We start from the raw sequence: 20,633 nt of genomic DNA on the forward strand, positions 1-20,633 counted from the left end.
GGATTTCGGCATTAACGTCAACCCTTGTGGAAAGACTGCTGCCCAGGTTCAGGATAAGTGATTGACATTTTCCAGCGTTACATACACCGTTAAGTTGGATTTGTGGCACTGCAGAGGATAGCCATCATGGCTAGTAGTCATCATTAGTTTTATCTTCCATGCTTGTAAGTGCTAAATTCAGATCTGCGTAATCAACAGCTGGGAAAGTCTACCTGCAGATGCATTCTTAGATTTCAGATTCACCACATACCATTTCCAAAATTTGCATGCCTGGTCTTTGTTAATCTGTTCCCATGCTCGGTTTCTTTCTCTTTTTTATTTTTTAACTTTCCCACGAGTAGACTAGGTAGGTGTCTATGGCAGTAAAAGATAATCAGATTTGCATGGGATTGGATTTTGCCTTCTGCGCCTCAGAGGCAAATTTCCCCTGCCAGAGCTTTTATTGCAGCTACTTGCATCTGAAAGCAATTGCTGTAATCTGACTGCTGAGAAGGTTTGAGGAGGGGGCTGCTGTTGGGATGATCGGATAAGGAAAGCAAGGGGTTTTTTTTAACAAAGAGGGGGGAGATAGGAGGGTACCTGGAGCTGTTGCTACTTAACGAATGCCAGTGATATTTTCTGCATAGGCCAGGCAGATTATTATTTTAGAGCAGGCACCACGTCCCAATGTCTCTACAGAATGAATTGACAGCAGGCCAAGGAAGAAAAGCAAATGCTGGAAGTGACGTCAATACACTCGTCAAACTTCTTGACCTTTATCATGCTCGGGCGCTTCAAAGCTGCTCCTCACTGTCTTTCCCTCATTAGCTAATTACAAGGACTGTTTTCCCTGGTATCCTTTCCAAGCAATCAAACGAGCACAGTCTATAAACTAGGAAGGGAAATGACTTTCCTTCTGGATCTGAGGATGGCTCACAACACAGGGTCTGTCTTCCTGCATAATCAGTTTTATGGCACACTGCAAATGTGCATTTGCTCCTCATTGCTGCCCAGTCTGCATGTCTTTACTCCAAGGCTACACACCTTTTGGAAATCTAGCCCATTTCCCAAAGCTCCAAAAGAAACTGTGCAATGTTTTTAGCCTCAGGAAATGTTATTCTCCTTACCCTTAGAACCTTCCCTGATATCTACAAATGCAGTGTAGAAAGTGGTTTCAGAAATGACTTGGGTGCTTATTTTGATTTTTTTTCTATCATCCTTATAACCTTTGGCACCATACACACCTTACATTTTAAGCACATCCTCTGCCCTCAAAGAAACTTGAGAACTGCAGGTTGTTAAAGACGCTGGGAGTTATAGCTCTGTGAGGGGGCAAACTACAATTCCCAGGTTTCTATTTTGTTTGTGCAGAGGTGGGGATTTACTTTAATTGTATGCAGCCAAAGGGGTTGTATCCAATGATGGAGCTACTCAGAGTAGATCCACTGAAGTTAAGAGGCAGGACTTAACATAGGTCCATTAATTTCAACGATTCTATTCTGGATAGACCTTAATTGGACTCGGCTCACACATTACAGCAAGGCAAACTGTGGGTTAGCATGAATAAACAAACATGTGCTCCTGTGTGGAATTGAAGAATTTGTGAGAGTTTTAAAATGGCTGCTAATATGTTTATCCCAATCTGACCATTTTTGTTCTAGCAAGCTATTTCCCTTCCTTTGTGGCAGATTTTGTGTGAGAAATATAAGGTTGAATCCGACAAAGGGTATGTTTATATCAGTGGTTTAAAACCCAGCAAGGTCATTCCCCCCTGCTGCATTGCAAGATGCATTTGCTTGGTGTTGTTCACATCAGAGAGGGCGGTAGGGATGTCTTTACCTGATACATATGACCTTTTCTGTTTCCCCTCTCCTGCAACCCCCTGGAACTTGTATTCATAAAGTCAGTGGTCTCGAATGCACACACCATTCTTAACTATGAAGTGAATGAAGCTTAAGTTTTCTAGTGGGATTGAAGCTGGTTTGAGGGGGGGGGGAACCCTGTATCAAACAGCGGTACTTGTCACAAAATGACAGGATCAACATGGATTGGAGCTAACATGTGTACACAGCTTCAAAAACTAGCAGTGGGAGAGCACTGGTTGTGGAGTAAGTGATAACTGGAACCTTAAGTCGTACTGAGAGTAGAACCAATGCGATCAATGGGTTTAAGTTAGTCACGGTTGATGTTTAAGCCTACTTATTTCAGTAGGTCCATTCTGAGTATGACTGAACTCACACTCAGCCCATAGTACTGTGAATTACAGGATCGGATCCACAATTACCCTAAGGCTGCGTTGCAACTGCAGAGCCAGTGTGGCACAGTCAAGAGTGTTGGGCTTGGGAGACCAGGGTTCAAATCCTCCCACAGCCATGAAACTCACTGGGTGACCTTGGGCCAGTCACAGTCCCTTGGCCTAACCTACCTCACAGGGTTGTTGTGAGGATAAAAGAACCACACATGACACCTTGAGCTACATGGAGGAAAGGTGGGATGCAAATGTAACAAAGAAAGAATAACCCTATAACTAATTTACCTGGGAACAAGTCCTGCTGAGCTCAACGGGGCTGACTTCTGAGTAGACACGGAGTAGACACTGTGAAAGCTGAAGAGGCTGTTGGCCTAGACATGTTTTTCACAGTGATCCCTCTTGACCCACGTTGACCCGTTTCCTCATTTCTCCTCAGGGTTTTCCAACTTGCGCAGGCCTCGGACACCAGCGTCTGTTTCCCTGCTGTTTTCCACGCACAGATTAAATAAATGGATGTTCTTAAACAGCTGCCCTTTCCACACCGTGTCACCGACCCTTCCTGAAAGCCATTTAACCAAGCGGCTCCACGGCGGCTTCTGCGCTTCAGCCATGTCAGAGGAGCTCAAACGCTGCGGACAAATCGTCAGCGCAACCATAGGACAAGAGAGGGCATTTTCGACCAGGCCCGGACAATACAAGCTCTGACAAGGATGGTGCTGGGGAGGAGTGCGCAGCTGAGGTATCAGGGCTCATTTGCTGGAGAGTCGCTCAGCACCGTCAAGACCACCCCACGGCATGCCCACGGCCGTTCTGGCAACGCAGAAGCTCCCCCTTCCAGAGGAGAAAGTCACTTTGGGAAAGAGATGACAGCCTCGCTGCCACACATGGCGTTTCGTCTCTTGGCGACCTCTCTCGTCAGCTCAGCTCAGCTCAGCTTAAATGCATGCTGGGTTTCCGTGGTGTGTGCGTGTGAGCGCATGCATCTTAAAACGCGCAATTTGCTCGCTCTGGGTTCTGAACTCTCCCTCACCAAATCTTGCTATAAAGATGGGAAAGAAGAGGCGCCTCTGTTTTCCTGAGGAACGGAATAGCATAATGGCAGGTTAGGAACGATGCCTGGTTCGAGTTTTACCTCAGTTGCAAATTTTTTACTTCAGATTTTACTTCCAGTCTAGGTGGTCTTTCTTTCTCTGTGCCTTGATTATAGTTAACAGCACTGGCTTAATTTGCAAGCTCCTCACAAGGGTTCTTGAGGTAATTTGTGGGCACGTACATTTGAAAATGCTCAATTTGCTCCCTCTAGGTTCCGAACATTGCTGAATCACACACTTCCCCTCAGCAAAATTGGGAACAAGAGGCTTCGATACTTTTCTGAGGAATAGTATAGCATAATGGCAGGTTGGAAATTCTGCCTGGTTCAAGTTTTTACCTCTGTCACAAATTTTACCTCAGATTTGGCCTCAGCCTAGACAACCTCTCTCTGTCTTGATTATAGTAACAGCAGTGATGTGGCCTACAGGGTTGTTGTGGTAATTAGTCCCCAAACATTCTGTAACATAGGTTGGGTGCATGCTATACATTTAAAGCACATTTCACCTTCCCCAAATAATTCTGGGAACTGTTGCTTGTTAATGATACTGGGAATTGTAGCTCTGTGTTATGGGGGTGTTATTGGTTTCTTTCTGTTTTTGTTCTTGTTTTTATTATGTACCGGTATTTTGTGTTCTCATTTTGTATTTTTATGTTGTGAACTGCCCTGTGATCTTCAGGTAAAGGGCGGTATAATAATAATAATAATAATAATAATAATAATAATAATAGTAGTAAAGATAAAATGGATGACACTATTTGAATGATCAACAATAATGACTTGAGCATTCAGAACACTATACGTGTTACATATCCATTCATCCAGTTGTGCTCTCGGAGGTCTTTTTTTTCTGTCAGGGCCTTTGAGCCTGAAAACAACTTTGAGACAGGCAGATGTTCAACAGGTGAAACAGCCTCAGCACTTAACACCATCCTGCTTGAAAGGGCTGCATCTATTGAACTGTCACACAACCGTTAAAGGTACAGGAGCTAAGCCATAAAACACACCCAAATAGAAGATGCTGAATTAATGTATAGAATTTAATTCTTCGCAAATTGTATCCCCCACCCTCCGGGTTAAATTTTCATACTTCCAAGCTCTACATTTTGAAAGCAGCTCTACCCCACCCCCTCCACCCCACCTCCATTCTCCAGGGGTATCTGTTAGTGAGCTTAACAGTTTCAAGATCTGGCAGATTAAAACAAGGAAATCCCAGGATGAAATTTGATACAAACAGCCTTTTGTTTCAGATGTTAAAAGAAAGAGGGCTCCCCCTCTCCCTGTTCTGCCATGGGAAAGGGCCCTGCCAGCATGTCCCTGGAAGTCATAGCTCATCTTGTTTGACAGGAGTTGAACGACCTAGCGAAATTCAAGCAGGAAACATTGAAGAAATATTTGCAGCTTCTTAAGGAGGCAGGCCTGTGCACAGTTAGGCCGGCTGAAAGTGCATTGATTTCAATGGACTTAGATGTGCTTAACTTTGCACAGGATCAGGCTGTTTTGGCTTGTTAGGAATTCACCATGGCAGGAACAGGGAGAGGTCAGTGTCAAATCCTGCCTGCTGCCCGGCTGCATTTGCAGAGAAGGTGGTCGTCAAAGTATCAAAGCTTGAGCTGCAGAGCCAGCACTTTTGTAAGGCTAAAAGCTGGAAGACCCACACCTTATTATTTCCAAGCTCAAACCAACACGACAAATTAAGGGGCCCTGCAGTCGGGTGCTTTCCTTCCTGTGGGTGTACGCTATTTATTGCTTTATTTACTTCACTTGATCTTAGCCAAAAGGCCGAGAAGCGATATTGCTTTATTTACTTAATGGAATTTGTATATTGCTTAATCATTAAAAGTGCCTCTAAGCGGTTTACATGGGATAAAATATGAATTAAATTTATCCATAAAGGTCTGCGGTAAAAAAAAGTTAAATCTAAAAAGCACACTTTAGAAATAAAATCAGCAGTTAAAAAACACATGTAAGAAAATAAAAGTACATACAGTGGTACATCGGGTTAAGAACTTAATTCGTTCCAGAGGTCCGTTCTTAACCTGAAACTGTTCTTAACCTGAAGCACCACTTTAGCTAATGGGGCCTCCTGCTGCCCCCATGCCACCGCCACACGATTTCTGTTCTCATCATGTTCTCAACCCAAGGTACTATTTCTGGGTTAGCAGAGTCTGTAACCTGAAGCGTCTGTAACCTGAGGTACCACTGTACATATCTGGGTAGGCTTGCCTAAATGAAAAAAAACCACAGCTCATTCGGTGACCATGGGCCAGTCATTGCCTCTTAACCTAACATACCTCACAGGGTTGTTGTGGGGTGAGGGTTAAACAAGGAGGGAAAGAGCTTCTTGGAGAGAGAAAGGTCAGATATAAATGCAATAAAATCAATAAAAATATGCTTATCAAATCGGGTCTCTCCCCCTCAAACATTCACTGAAAAATATTTATCTTAACCAGAAGTCTAAACTTATAAAGAGATGGGGCCAGATGTACCGGTACCTTAATAGGAAGGAAGTTTCACATCTGTGGAGCCACTACTGTATTTCATCCTGTGTGGGGACCCCCAAGAGGGTGCCACCTGCAGATTTTAAAGTATGGGCAGGACAGTGTGGAAGAAGGTGGTCTTCCATATGTGCAAACTATCTCTTCCCCACTTTTTTGTTTTGTTTTAAAAAATCATCTTCTGACATCTTCCCCAGAATGCTCTTAATACTACTTTGATATTGATGACGCCCCCTACAAAGAATCCTGGGAACTGTAGCTTGTTAAGGTTGCTGGGAATTGTAGCACTGTGATGAAGAAAAAGCTCCCATGATCCTTTGAGGGAAAGATGTGGCTTTTAAAGTGGTACCGTATAAGAATACTTTAAATGTACGGCGTGGTTGTGACCCGTTGGAGGGTATGCCATGAGAACTGAAAATAAAGTAATAGGAATAACCTCTCCCTGTCGCATTTTTCTTCTTCTCTCCCACAGAAAGCCTTTTTGAACCAAAGCAGCAGCTGCAGCAGTAATTCTTCCAATAAGTGAACTCACTGTCACTTCAAAGAGGAAAGGTTTGGGGAGGGTTCCCCCTACCACCACTTTTTGCTTCACCTCTTCATTCCAAGCAGTATGACATGGTACAAATCGCTTCTGGGAAGACAAGGTAAGAAGGTATTCTGAGAGGGTGGGTCATGAATGAGGCACCAAGATCCAGAGGGGTGTGCTGGATTCACCCCGGATAAATGCTTCAGTTCTGATTTTATTTTATTTTATTACTAGTCTTACATTGTTGATGTTTAGATTGTCTCATGATTTTGTGATGGGATGTCTCCAGACTGACACTGTTTCTTTACAAGGGATTAAAACACATACTGGAACTTTGTTGTTTAACGTGCCACCCAAGCACAAGAAATCCAAATAAATAAAGCAAGCATTGCAAGGAAGCAAGCAAGCAAGCAAGCTGTTTGCAGTTTGGAAAGTGACAGGAAAATGCATTGGAATTTGTGGGGTGAATGAATGACTAATAGGAAGACATATAAACACACTGCAAGAAAATTGGAATGAACGCTCATTGCTGTATAACTTCCCTGTGTGCAAATCAGAAAGCATGCTCAATAAAGACTGGATATAGTCTAAACCTCCACGTAAGCTTTATGCCAGCAAATCAGGGATGAACGCTTAATGAGCAGGGTGTGTAGCTGGCGTGGTAGTCAGAGCATTGGACCAGGATTAGAGGAATGGTGGAGGATTTCCCCTTCAAGTAACAGTTCTTCAACTTTGCTCCCAACTGCCCGCCCGCCCACTATATGCTGCAGAATCTGCTTTCCCTTCTGATCCACTTGCCTGAGCCACATGGTTCAGCATGGTTCATTATACAGCTGGCCTTGACTCTTATTGCAGAAACCTTAATAAATGTACAAGGAGCCCCACAGTACATGTTTGAAAACAATAGACCATCTTAGTCCAGGTGAGATTATTGGTCCACCTAGCTCAGTGTTGTCTGCTCATGCTGGCAGCTCTTCTCAAGGACCTGCTACCTGGTCCTTTATTTAACTGTAAATGTCAGGGATTGAACCTGGGATTTTTGCATGCCGAGGGACATAGGGAGCTTTCTTATCAGACCCTTGGCTCATCTGTCTACACTGACTGGCAGCAGTTTTCCACAGCTTCAGGCAGGGGACATTCCTAGCTCTACCTGGAGTTGCTGGGGATTAAAACTGATACCTTATGCATGCAAAGCAGCTGCTGCACCACTGAGCTATGGCCCTTGCCTTAAGATGCAGAAACATAGGATGCTACTTTACAGCGAGTCAGACCAGTAGCTCAGTTTGTCTACCTGGGACCTTCTGCAGGCAAACCAGATGTTCTACCACTGAGCTGTGGCCTTTCCTGCAAGTAGGTGATCTACTATTAAACTATTGCTCAGGGTACTTTGGGCAAGGATACATTTGGTTTCTGTGGTGCCCCTGCAACTGAAAAGCACTGCAATAGCCATTGTGTCTGCCACCTCTGATATATTGCTTTTCTCCCTTGATGGTGCAGAGGAATTAAGCTGTTGTGTTGTTCCCTGCCCACTCCCACCCACGGCCACTGGCAAGCACCAGTCAACTCAACAGGCAATAACCCAATGCACCCTCCATTCGGATCTGCTGAAAAAACGACAACTGTATTAAACTTGGCATCCTTTTACGGATATGGTTCCCATTCCTTGGCTCCTGTCCCCTTTCACAACAAACGCCCCAAAGCAGCTTTCGACATTCTGTCCAAATGGCTGATGATGCTAAGTGGAGAGGAGAAGAGAGGAAATGGAGAGGAGGTTTAGAGGAAGGGAGGAGGGAACAGACAAAAAAAAATCAGGGTTTGGAAGACGACTCAAGGGCAGCCAGCGATGGGCATGAGAAGGCCTGTCAGCGCCGATCCTCTCCAGGAAGAGCAAACGGAAGTTGACATCACATTATCATGTTTAATGTATTCGAATTAAGGAGGTCCTTGACAGATCTGTTTCTAATGCGTGTGGGCAGGAATAGAGTGGGGTTACCCAATTCATAGAGATATAGGGCTGTCACCAATGCTAGCCCTTCTCAGTGTAGACCCATTGATGTTAATTGTCCCAAGTTAAGCCTAACCCTGGGGATTACTTTCAGTGGGTCTACTCTGAGAAGAACGGACATTGGCAACATGTTTGACAGTGGAACGGAGGTCCTCGCAAAGTGGAGGTTTTTGAACAGAGGTTGGATGGCCATCTGTTGGGGGTACTTCAGTTGAGATTCCTGCATTGCAGGGGTTGGACTAGATGACCCTTGGGGTCCCTTCCAACTCTACATTCCAGCTTCTGGGTTCTGAATCCCAGTTTACTGTGGTTTGTATCCAACATTAGCGCCACTGAAATGATGGACATGACTAGCTTATGTCCATTAATTTCAGTGGACTGACTCTGAGCAGGAATAACGTTGGGGGGAAACCCCCTTATTTACTTTGATTTTTAGGCTGAGCAATAACGAAAATTTCCCAGGATGGCTTACAATAAACGTTAAAGCCATCAATAAAACAGTAAAATCACAAGATCCAACAGCATAAAGCTAGCAACAGGGTAAAATCAGTATTGCACACTCACACAACAGCACTGGCAGTTTCACAGATGTGAAATTGTTGTTGGCTTGCAGCTGGGGCAGATGAAGGCATCCAGTTGGGCTGCTGCAGATGCACCATGGCGTTTCTTCCCTCTGTGCTCCTCCCAGCAGCCATTCCTCCTCTGTCTCCAGGCACTGTGGTCATCTGCAAGGCATTCCCACATGACGGGGTTGATGTTACCAGCCTTTATGTCTTGCTTGCAGACATCTTTGTAACACAGAGCTGGTCTGCCAACAGGGCTAGTGCCTGAAAACTTCAGTAAATATTTGTAATCACTAACCTGTGTGTGTGTGCAAAGTCGTGTGTGTGGTTCCAAACTGGGTCTTCCCCTGGGTGAAATAAAGCCTCGTTTTGCCCCTGCTGTTTGGGGACAGCATTCCATTGTAACTACTGAAAAGACCCCTTTCCCTTGCAGACACGTAAGGAGAATATGTTCTGTATTACAAAAATAATTTTGCATGGAGCTTCTTTAGGGATTATACAGTTAACTTGTTGAACCTGTTATGTGCAAGGATCAGTTTGGAAGGTGGTAGAATAATTGAGGATGGGATTGACGCTCTGCAGACCCCTTAACGTCCTTGAACTTGTGGTTTGGGAGTCAGGTAGCTTCAAGCTATAGCTGCCTAATGACCTGTTTAAGAGGAACTGCCAGAATGTCCTTAGTTGATAGGGAGTGTTTTAAGGGGTGTGCTGTGACACCACCCAGGACACATGATTTGGCAGGAGCACCTGAGCAAGGGCCTTGGCTCTCAAGTTCTGGCTATGTATATGTGGAAGGAGGAAATTATATTATGTGTTTGTGGGTATGTATCCCAACCAGTCCCACATCCTGTTCTTATAGTGGCCAACCAAGTGCTCAAAAGCACTTGTGCAACTCTCCCTGCTTGTGATTCCCAGTTACAGCCTCTTGACAGTGAAGTTGGAACATATCCATTCATGCATAGTAACCATTAATTGCCTTCTCCTCTAGGAATTAATCAAATCCTCCTTTAAAGTCATCCAAAGAGAGTATGATGAGTAAGAACATAAGAAAAGCTATCCTGGATCAGGCCAGTCTAGTCTCAAGCAAGGGACGTGGGTGGTGATGTGGTCTAAACCACTGAGCCTCTTGGGTTTGCTGATCAGAAGGTCAGTGGTTCAAATCCCTGCAATGGGGTGAGCTCCTCCTGCCTTGTCCGAGCTCCTGCCAACCTATCAGTTCAAAAGCATGCCAGTGCAAGTAGATAAATAGGTACCACTGCAGAAGGAAGGTAAACGGTGTTTCCATGCGCTCTGGCTTCTGTCACGGTGTCCCATTGCGCCAGAAGCAGTTTAGTCATGCTGGCCACATGACCCAGAAAGCTGTCTGTGGACAAACACCAGCTCCCTCGGCCTGAAAGCAAGATGAGTGGCGCAACTCCATAATTGCCTTTGACTGGACTTAACTGTCCAGGGGTCCTTTACCTTTTACCTTACCTAGTCTCAAGCAGGACCCAAGCAGAAGGCCACTCTCTCCTCCTGCGGTTTCCAGCAATTGGTATTCAGAAGCATGACAGAGGCAGAGCATAGCTATTGTGACTAGTAGTCATCCATAGCCCTCTCCTCCATGAATTTGCCTAATATTTTAAAGCCATCCAAGTTGGTGGCCATCACTGCCTCCCATAGCAGCAAGTTCTGTAATTTAACTACAGGCGACGACCGATTAACATGCATCTGTAAGACAAAGCGTTGAACCCAAAGCGTAGAAGTGGCCCCAAAGTCACAAAATATGTCACTAAAACAGGCCAAGGCATGCTTATATGCACTCCGACGATGCACGTAGGGGCCAGGAGTGGAACGCCCACACAAAATGGTCATCAGCTGTATGCGTTGCATGAAGAAGGACTTTCTTTTATCTGTTGGGAACCTTCCAACATTCAGCTTCATTGGAAGCCCCTGAGTTCTAGTGTTATGAGAGAGGGAAGAAAAAACTTTTCTCTATGCACTGTCTCCATGCCACGCATAATTTTTAAAAAAACTACTATCATGTCACTTTTACTATTATTAAACTTATAAATTGCCTTCTATACAATCGCTCCAAGGTGATGTACAATAAAAACAGCAAAGAAAACAGTTAAGGGCACACACAAAACAGCAGGCGTATTTAAAAGCAAAACAAGAACAAGACAAAGTGTACATCTGTGACATAGAGACCTATTCATCTAGATGCAAAAGCCCGTCAGAACAAAAAAAAAAAAGTCTTCCAATTGTTTCCATAAAGTGCAAATATTGGGCACCTGTTATATCTTAGCAGGAATGCTATCCTACAGAACAGGCACAGACAAACTAAAAGCCCTGGTCTCAAGTTACTTCAAATCGGGCTTCTGAGATCTTTGGAACTTGCGGGAGAAAATTTCCCACAGACTACAGTGCATAAGGGATAAAGTTGTGTATTCTGTCAGTATGACATACAAAGGTAGAATGAGGTACTGGGTAAACAACTAATCAAGGTTGTGTTTGTGTAGGCACGTGCGGACATGTTTCTAGTCCTTAAGGTTTCAGGGATAGAATTGCACTACAGACTTTCAGGGGCAGAGGAGGCTGTCAGTGAGTGAACGTATGAAAATACAGGTCTGCTTTGTAAAAACTAATTGTATTTCTCCATGTTAACTGTCTGTTGTCTACTTCAGGGGTGGAGAAACCTTTTGAGCCTGAAGGACACATGCCCTCTTGGGCAACCTCCTGGGGTTACATACTGGCGGTGGGCAGAGCCAGATGTAAAAGTGGGCAGAGCAATGGATGTTACTCTTGCTTTTATATAGCAGATTACATTCCAACCATGCAAAATTCAGGGGTTTCCAAAACACACAAACAGCTTACATTTCTCCATCCTCCTTCCAAGCAAGATGCATTTCACAGTTCGAGGACCTATTTCAGTCAGGCAAAACCACTCAAAGAGGATGTGGCTTGTGGAATTGGGGTGCAGGCTGAGGAGAGTCCCAAGAGTCAAACAGAAATGCCTGGAGGGCCACATTTGGAAATACCTCTGCAGTTATCCTTCCCTGATGTGTACTCTGACTGGCAGCAGCTCCCCAGGGTATCAGGCAGAGGTATTTCCTCATCACCTGCTTTCTGATCCTTTTAAAATAGGGATGGCAGGGATCGAACCAGTGACTTATCTACACACAAAGCAGGTGCTTTTATTACTCATCTGCGACATCTCCACTATGATTAGAGCAAGTGCAGTAGGCGCAACAATGCAAATTCTTACTTGCATATTGTGCACAGGTTGTGGAATTCTGCTTTACCTGGTGCAAAAATTAGGTGATCTTGCTGCAGAACCTGCAGCGGCAAACTAAAAGCCGAGCACATTTATATAGCTAAAGAAAGCACAGAGCATGGGTTTTCATCTGTGCCGGGTCAAAGTTCACCACAGTGGCACTGCTCATACAGGTAAAGCTGGTAGAACAGCCATCTTCTCAAACCTGCACCGTTTGCCTGAAGTACCTCACATCACCTTACCTCTCACATCCTAAGGCTAAAGGCTGTGGGGGCCAGAATTATAAGCAGAGGGGATGGCGAGGGACCTTCTAAGTGGGAAGGACAGCTTTGAAAAAGCTTGGCCTTTAACCTCTGAGCTGTTAGCTTGCACGGAGCAACCTCTGCTCTTTAGTCTTCATTTGAGTGGAAGGTGTATCTTAAGATACAGAATTAATTGCTGCTAAAGCTTTTGTTGTGCAATTGCACAACAAAACTCTTTAGGTTCCTTCTAACTCTACAGTTCTATAATTCTACGATACGCAGCAAAATTGTGCTTTGTAAAATAGAAGTGCCTGCATGGTAAATATCCAAAATATTGCAGGGAGATCTAACCAGTGCCACGTCTACTTTGGCTAAGGTGGTCATGCATACTACTTCAACAGAGGACAGGGGGCTTTTTAATATTATGGTCCAAGGGGATAACAGGGCCTTGAAGTTGCCCAAAAATGGTTTAGCATCTAGACAGTTGTCTGAGCTGTCTGAGCAGGAAGTAAAAAGACCACCAGGTTAGTCTTTCCCACTGTGGTAAAATAGAAAGCTCAGTGGGAGAACACATGCTTTGAACAGGAGTGGGCAACTTGCAGTGCTATCCAGATGTTTATTAGACTACAACTCCCATCAGCACTAGCCAATGAGATCAGTGGTCAGGGATGGTGGGAGTTGTAGTCCGGCAGCATATGGAAGGCCACAGCTTCTGCATTCCCAGACTAAGGGCTTCTGGGACCTAGAAGTGCCATCCAGAAAGGAGGCTCATGCTGTATCTCTGCATGAATGGGTGTTCTGCCTGATATTAAGACTGATTTAAAGGGGGACGGGGAAATGGGGCAGCTTCCTGTGTTACTGTTTAAATGATAGCAATTATTTCTAAATTTGTTTCTATACATATAAATTAGCATATGCAGATCTGTGCCTTCTTTTGTATTTTTGCCTTTCTTTTTTGGGCAATGTGATGTTTAAGTGACCACCCTAAAGACTGGCTCTCCAGGGGCACTTTTCCCTGCTGTGTTAAGCTAAAACGACATATGATGTGACTCAGTATAAGGCAACTCTAAGTATTGGTAAGGTTTAAGGAGCGTTCTACTATGTTTAGGCCCTCAGTCCCATCCTTTAGAGATATTGGATGGCATTAAGTTTTACCCAGAATAGAACATGACTAGGTTTAGGTCCGAAGACAGAAGTGCCTGGCGTGCTCTGGTCCATGGGGTCACGAAGAGTCGGACACGACTAAACGACTAAACAACAACAAAGGTTTAGGTCCATTAATTTCAGTGCACCTACACTGAGAAAAACTTAGCCGAAAACAACCAAAGAAACAAACCAAACAAAAACTATTATTATGATCTTAAAAAGTAGGATCAATCAGAGAAATTCATAGAGGATAAGGCTATCAATTGTCTACTAGCTATTATACCTATGTTCCATCTGCCTCCGCTGTCAGAGGCAGTATGCCTCCCAATGCCAGTTGCTGATCATTGCAAATAGGGAGAGAGATATTGTGCTCTAGTTCTGCTTAAAGGTTTTCTATTGGGGCATCTGGCTGGCCACTCTCAGAATAGGATGCTGGACCAGAAGGGCCATTGGCTTAATCCAGAAAGGCTCTTCTTACATTCTTAATAAAAATAGCCTGGTTTACAAGGCAAATTCCTGCCCCACTGCTACCCCAAACCAAACAAACCCAGAAAACCCAAAATTGGCCCAGTAGCCTGTCCAAATGCACGAAGTTATGCAGGCCCCTTTCTTCCACCTTCCTTACTTCATAATGTCCCTACCACAAACCCTCTGGCTTACCTCCCTCCCTCTCTTCTCCACCCCCCCCCTTCCTGACGCAGCAAGTTGGGAGAGGTTATGGCGGCCTGCCGGCAGCGCGCAGCTGTTGTAATGACACGAACAACCCACCGCAGGCGAGTTTCCAGTGAGGCAAGCGGCATGCGTGCGGGCTGGGCGGGCTGACACTTTTCCCATGCATTGTGCCCTGTGTCACCGAGGAGGTGGGCCCCTCCCAGTCTGACAGCCCAAACCGGATACCTTCAGTGACTGAAATAATAGGCCTGGTGGTGGGAAAAAGGAGGCCGAGAAACCTCGAGGGAGGAATTAAGTGATGAATAACTTTCCCCCCACAGCTACGTTCCAGAAACATGCCTGAGCCTGCGGCCGGCCTGCCAGTTGACTGCCCTTCCTCCTCCTCCTCCCTCAACACCCTCCGCTGCCCTTGTGGGAGAAAAACCCTGTCTGGATTCCATCAGTGAAATAATTGGGATGGTTTAGGGAGGAAACAAAGCAGCAACTCAGGGCCTCCCGCAGGCTCGCGGGAGTGCCAAGCCCCTGGAAAGCTCACAAGCACAGGGGCGTAAGAGGAGCCCTGCAGCTGGACCAGGCCAAAGGCCCATCTAGTCCGGCCTCCGGTTCTCACAGGGGCCAGCCAGGTGCCCCAATGGGAAGCCCACAAGCAGGACCTGAGTGCAAGAGCAGGTTCCCCCCACTTGTGAATGCCAGCAACTGGTATTCAGAGGCACACTGCCTCTGACAGCGGAGGTAGAACGTAGCCATTGTGGTTAGGAGCCACTGATAGCTCCTTACCCTCAGTGAATCTGTCTAATCCTCTTTTAAAGCCACCCAAAGTTGGCGCTGCCACTGTCTCTGGAAGAGCAAATTTCATGTGCTGTGTGAAGAAGTCATTTCTTTTTTTTCTGCCCTGGAATATTCCAACACCAAGTTTCATTTGAGGATCTCCAAGTTCCAGTGTTAGATGAGAGAGGGGGGAAATCATTTTTTCTCTGTCCATTTTCTCTATACTTGGCACCTCTATCATGTGTCCTTATGCAGGGCGTGAGGGCAACATCCCTTCCCCCTATTGCCTGATACTGGTATCAAGCCTCAGAGGATATACTGCCCTGGAACATGGGTGTTCCATTTAGCTGTGCTGCATCTCATAGCTGTTGGATTTGTCTAACCAAGTTCAAGGGGCCTTTGTGCAATGGTAGAGCACCTGCTTTGCATCACACCAGTCCCAGGTTTGGTCCCTGCTAACTCCAGTATAAGCAGGCAATGGAGAAGAGCTTCTCTTGGAACCCTGGAGAGCTATTGCCAGAGTACACAACACAGGAATACTCCACTACGTAGAAAAATAGCCTTGCTTGGTCAAAGGCAATTTGTCTTTATTTTTTGAGCAGTCTAAGCTTGTGGCTGCCACCACCACCACATGTTGTGGCCGTGCATTCTGTAGGTTTAATTACACAATTCTGATTTCGCACTTCTCCAATTTTTGTGATACCGTTTTCAGCTCAACAAAGCATAAGCCGTTGTGTATTTTAGGATAGAAATATGATTAGAAATGTGTGTCAGGATAAAATATGTTTTTAAAGGACATAGTTTGATCTGTATTTAAATATGAATTTTCATTATATCTATCTATATCTATCTATATAATATTAATATGAAAAGATGTAAGTGAATGCCTAAGTGACACCAATCCATCCTTCCTTAATCCTTAACAAACAAGTTGCTTCTGAGCGCATGCTTAGCCCATGGCTATGTATGCAATTTTCACACACACACACCATACACACACACACACACACACACACACACACACACACACACAAAATATGCAATGTTCACTGATATAATGCATTTTTGTATGCTATTTTCACTAATATATGCATTTTGTATACACACATTTCCCTAGTATATGCACTTTCGTGTGCATTACTTGCCTGGAGAACTGCATTGCAAAATCCAGAGAAGTGCAAATTTCAAAGGATGGCTGTATTTTGGTTCCTATCTTGTTTTGCAAAGTGCAGTTATGGCGGTTCGCCTTTAAATGAGAACTAAATCAAATTCCTTCCCAATCCCTACAACAGAGAAGCAAACAGAAGTGTAGTTTCTTGCTCTCAGTGTTTTAAACTGAGGATGGTTCACCCCAAAGGTCAAGCCTTAGCAGATAACGTGGGCTTCCCTGAAACCTAGATGGACAGCCATCTCCAAGAGGCATATCCTGCTCAGGAGACGTTGACTCTCTCTCTCTTGCTCTCTCTCTCTCTCTCTCTCTCTCTCTCTCTCTCTCTCTCTCTCTCTCTCTCTCACCTTGGCTTTTTGATCGTAAATGCTTTTAAAAGCTTTCTGGCTTCTAAGGTTTCTGAGGTTTCCTGTATGAAACCTCAGAGGGTTTCGCTGGAGAGGCGAGCCACGCTGTGCTCTCAGAGAATCGATTTCCTTTAGCAGCTTAACTTCTCGTTAAGAGGAAGGAGCAGCCTCACGTTTAAGATAGGCACAAAAGGAGAGAATGAGAAAGAGCACACAAGCCAGGGTGGGGGTGGAGAGAGGAAGACGCAAACTGAGGTGATGCCACAAGAAATGTCCAGGGTGGGCAGATACTGGAAATTATATTGTACTCGGCACTGCTTGGGAATTCTAAGGAAAACAACAACAGCAGTGCTGTTTGGAAAGGTTCAGTCTGCATCTTGATTCAAAACAGCATCCAATCATAGACAAAAAAAACCCCTGCTCCTTGATATCAGGAACCATCACACAAAATCTGGTTGTGATATTTTAAGAGGTGCCCAAATGCACAGAAGTGGCAAAGTATATTTCCAGGTGGGTGAGTTGTGTCCGACATTTTAAGAGAACTGAAAGAAAAATATAGTGTATGTTAATGACAGAGAGTCCATCAATGGGCTGGGGTGGGGGACAAGTGGAGGGGCGAAACTCCTTGTATGGGGGGCATTTGCTCTCCTGCCAACTCCCCCTGGTGCTACCCACACATGCACTGCTTTCTTATTTTGAGAGACAAAAGCCGTGACCTAGTCTGAGTGAGCATCACTGCTCTGGAACACCATGGTGAGGACTTTCACAATCTGCCTTCCCTCCCTCTGCTCATTCCCGCCAGGATGGCAAGCCATTCAGTAACTGCTTATTAACACAGTCTGGAAACAACCTGACCTTTTGGCGAAGAGTAAATCAACCAACTCATTACTCCCTCCCAGGTGTATTATATTTATGTATTGCATGTGCCTATGCATGGATGTTTGTGTATGCAATGCTACACAAGGTCAGTCCACTGCAGAAAAGAGATACATCGCTAGTTCTCTTTGGCTGCTTTCTTGTCATTCCACCCTCCAGTTTGCTTCATCCTGTTAAAATAGCTGACAACAGCTATTAATGTAACCCCAGATGCCCAGATGGGTAGTAGCAAAGCGGGTTGAAAGCGAAGCCTCCTTGTTGAGGAACACTGTGTTTCAGTCCCAGTGCTATAGATTCTCATTTGGAGAGAGACCCTTCTGAGCAGGCAAAGCGGTGTCGGGCTTTATTAGGAAGAGGTAGCTGAAGTGAGCAGTGTACCCTACCTGTGATGGTGACAGTTGCCCACCCTACCATACAGGCAATATGCCTACGTTTAGGAAGTGAATTTGCAGGGAGCCTCACTTACAATTCGCAGCTGTCATTTCTGCACTCTCAGATGCAAACGTCCCTGAATGAGGCAATATGTGTGTGGGGACCCATCAGATATGTTGCCGAAGAAGAAGGTAGGCCCTCTCCACTCCCGAAAGCGTGGTGAATGGGTACAAATTGGGCTGCATATGTGCTAAAGCACGTGCCTTTCCCCCCAAAGTATCCTGGGAATTTATCCCTGCCTGTCTGCAGGCTTACATTCTAAAACACACATCACAAAAGGAAAAGGGGGTGAGGAGGAAATAGGAAACAAGGAAGCTAGTGATCCAGTTCTTGAACTTACACAGTTGTTCTTATAACTTATAACGAGCAGCTGGAATGGAACGGTTCAGAGAGAGGAGGAGCCAATTCACCATACATTTAAAGCACATGGCTTTCCCCAAAGAACCCTGGGTACTGGGAATTGTAGCTCTGTGAAGGGTAAACTACAGTTCGCAGGATTCTTTTGAGGAAAACCATGTGCTTTAAATGTACGGCACATAGGAAGCCTAGGTTTACGAAACTAAACTTGCCTTGTACCCATTTGTTACTGACATAGCAGGTTTTGTAACAGATGAAAACCTGAAGCCATGGGGGCTTATTTGGTTCTATTTGTCATTCGCTAAAAACCAAATGCAGCCTTCTAAAAGCCATGCTTCCCCTATCTGGCTCCTATTTTTGATGAATAAATTGTTTCGGACAGACATGGCGTTATCTCCTCGTGATAAATTTTGTCTTCAGTTGAGGCAGCCAGACATATTACGCTCCCCAGAAGCATAAACCTTTGAGCCGCCCGCTTTCCCACAAGCGCCTGTGATAAATATAACCCCTTGATGCTGCTAATTTGGTTTATGTGTTTGGGTGGGGGAGTGGGCTCCAGCACTTTTTGCTCCATCCCACCCCCGCTGCTCAGGAATCCTTCACCTGTCCTGGTCAATGTATTGTGGTCAAGGAGTCAGCAGCAAACAGATCCGGCAGGATATATGTCAGCTGCTTTTTAGCCTCAGATAACTGCAAGGGGGAAAAAGCCATGCTGCATCGCAGAGCTGCACACTAACTTGCACATTTGTTAAATGAACATGTGTTTCCTGCCTTCTGCTTTTGAACAAACCTCTCTTTGCCTCGAAAGCTTTATTTCTAAAAAAGTATTGTTGCTGCAGCAAACAAAATGAATACCCTGTGTTCTTTCCTTCCGATAATAAACAGCCAGACCCTCTGATTTGTGCCCACCTCAGAGTAGACCCATTGCAATTGATGGACCTAAGCGAGTTGTTTTCATTAACTTCAGTGGACCTACTGCTGAGTTGAACTAGCATTGGTGACAGCCCACTGTAGTTACCTTACTACCTTACTAGCTCATCATGAAGTTTGCTCACAACCACATTTATTCTTTACGGGGGTGGGGGGGGAAGCAAACAAACCCCAAAATTGTTGAGCTTTTTTTCCACATCAACGCCAAAAAGAATTCGATTTTTGACTTGCCTAAGATCCAGGACAAAGCACCACATTTCAAAAATTCCCCCCGGACATCAATTCTGCCTTTGAAATCCTAGTAATGTTTGGGGAAATCTGGACGTCTGGCAGCCCTAGAGTAGCCCCATTGAAATTAACCATCTCCATTAATTTCAGTGGGGCTGCTCTGAGTATGACTAACATTTGAAACAACTCAAACAAACCTATACTGGAAAGTCATACCCTTTGACCAGGAAGCTCATTTATCGTAACCTTGGATGTTTGAAGGAGGCTGACTGTAGTTTGGGTGGGGGAAAAAGAACTCAACATATACCCAGAAGCATAATGTTAATATTATTATTGCAGCACTGAAATTGTTACTCACATTTAACCTTGTACTGGCAAAGTCCTTGATATTTGCAGGTATGTTCTTTAAGATTACTAGTGAGGCCCTGAGGAAGGCATTCTGCTTGAAGGTGTTGGTGAGGTGTGGCCCTTTTGACCAGGCTTTGCTCTGTGACCTGTTTTCTGGATTTGGGCTTGCATCCAACCAAGCTGTGATTAGCTGTGGTTCCCTGCATTGCAGGTGGTTGGACTAGGTGACCTTTCTGACTCTGCAGTTCTATGATTCAGTGAGTCTATATCCCGGTAGTTTGGGGATGAATGGATGTACATCACAAGTGAGTTCTTACAGTGGCTAATAGACTTATATAATCCTAGAATCGTTGAGGTGCATAGAATCATAGAATGCAGGAATCATTTGCACAACATGACTCTGAGAATTAGAGTCTCATGCTCTGCCAACTGAGCTATCCCAGGTACTTTGATCCTGTAAGAATAAATACGTACTGTCTGTTACGCGTCAGTCTGAGGACCTGACTGCCATGTGTGCCTTGAGCATTTCATATACGCCTCAATAGAGGTTCGGTTTAAGATTTGTGTACCAGTATGCACTGAATCTACAATGTGAATTGAGGGTGGCCTACTCTTATTTCTGAGTATTAATTGTATGCCATTATTTGTCTGGGTTTCCCCACCCCCACCCCAATCTCTGCCTATTTAAATGTTATTTCATCTTTTCCCTTTAAAAGAATTTTGAAAAATTGTTATCACTATTATTGCACCAGGAGGCCTGCCATGAGGCAATGAGGAAGAGTAGGGCAGGGCTGGTAGAGCACATGCTTTGAATGCAAAAAGTCCCAAGTTCAATCCTGGGGCTTCCTAGCGAAGATTGGGAAAGACATTGGCTGCATGTCAGTAAGAGATGATACTGAGCCACATGGAACAATGGTCTGACTCAGCAACCAGGCTAGCTGAAGGATCGTT

At 44.9% G+C, this 20,633-nt stretch overlaps 1 protein-coding gene and 1 long non-coding RNA gene across 2 annotated transcripts in view; one reads left to right on the forward strand and one right to left on the reverse strand.

Annotated features, from left to right (window-relative positions):
* The window catches only part of PERM1 (PPARGC1 and ESRR induced regulator, muscle 1), a 69,466-nt gene extending 66,164 nt beyond the window's left edge, over positions 1 to 3,302 (reverse strand). The window contains exon 1 of the mRNA XM_083513005.1: positions 2,516 to 3,302. The gene's annotated coding sequence lies outside the window, so the exon portion shown is untranslated. The remainder of the gene's footprint in view (positions 1 to 2,515) is intronic.
* Positions 3,250 to 20,633, forward strand: part of LOC310711466 — a 129,717-nt gene continuing 112,333 nt past the window's right edge. The window contains exons 1-2 of the long non-coding RNA XR_014528467.1: positions 3,250 to 3,332; positions 6,291 to 6,462. This is a non-coding gene — a long non-coding RNA (uncharacterized lncRNA). The remainder of the gene's footprint in view (positions 3,333 to 6,290; positions 6,463 to 20,633) is intronic.

The sequence above is a fragment of the Podarcis liolepis genome (genome assembly GCF_965112155.1).
Source record: "Podarcis liolepis genome assembly, chromosome: 7".
Lineage (NCBI taxonomy): Eukaryota > Metazoa > Chordata > Lepidosauria > Squamata > Lacertidae > Podarcis > Podarcis liolepis.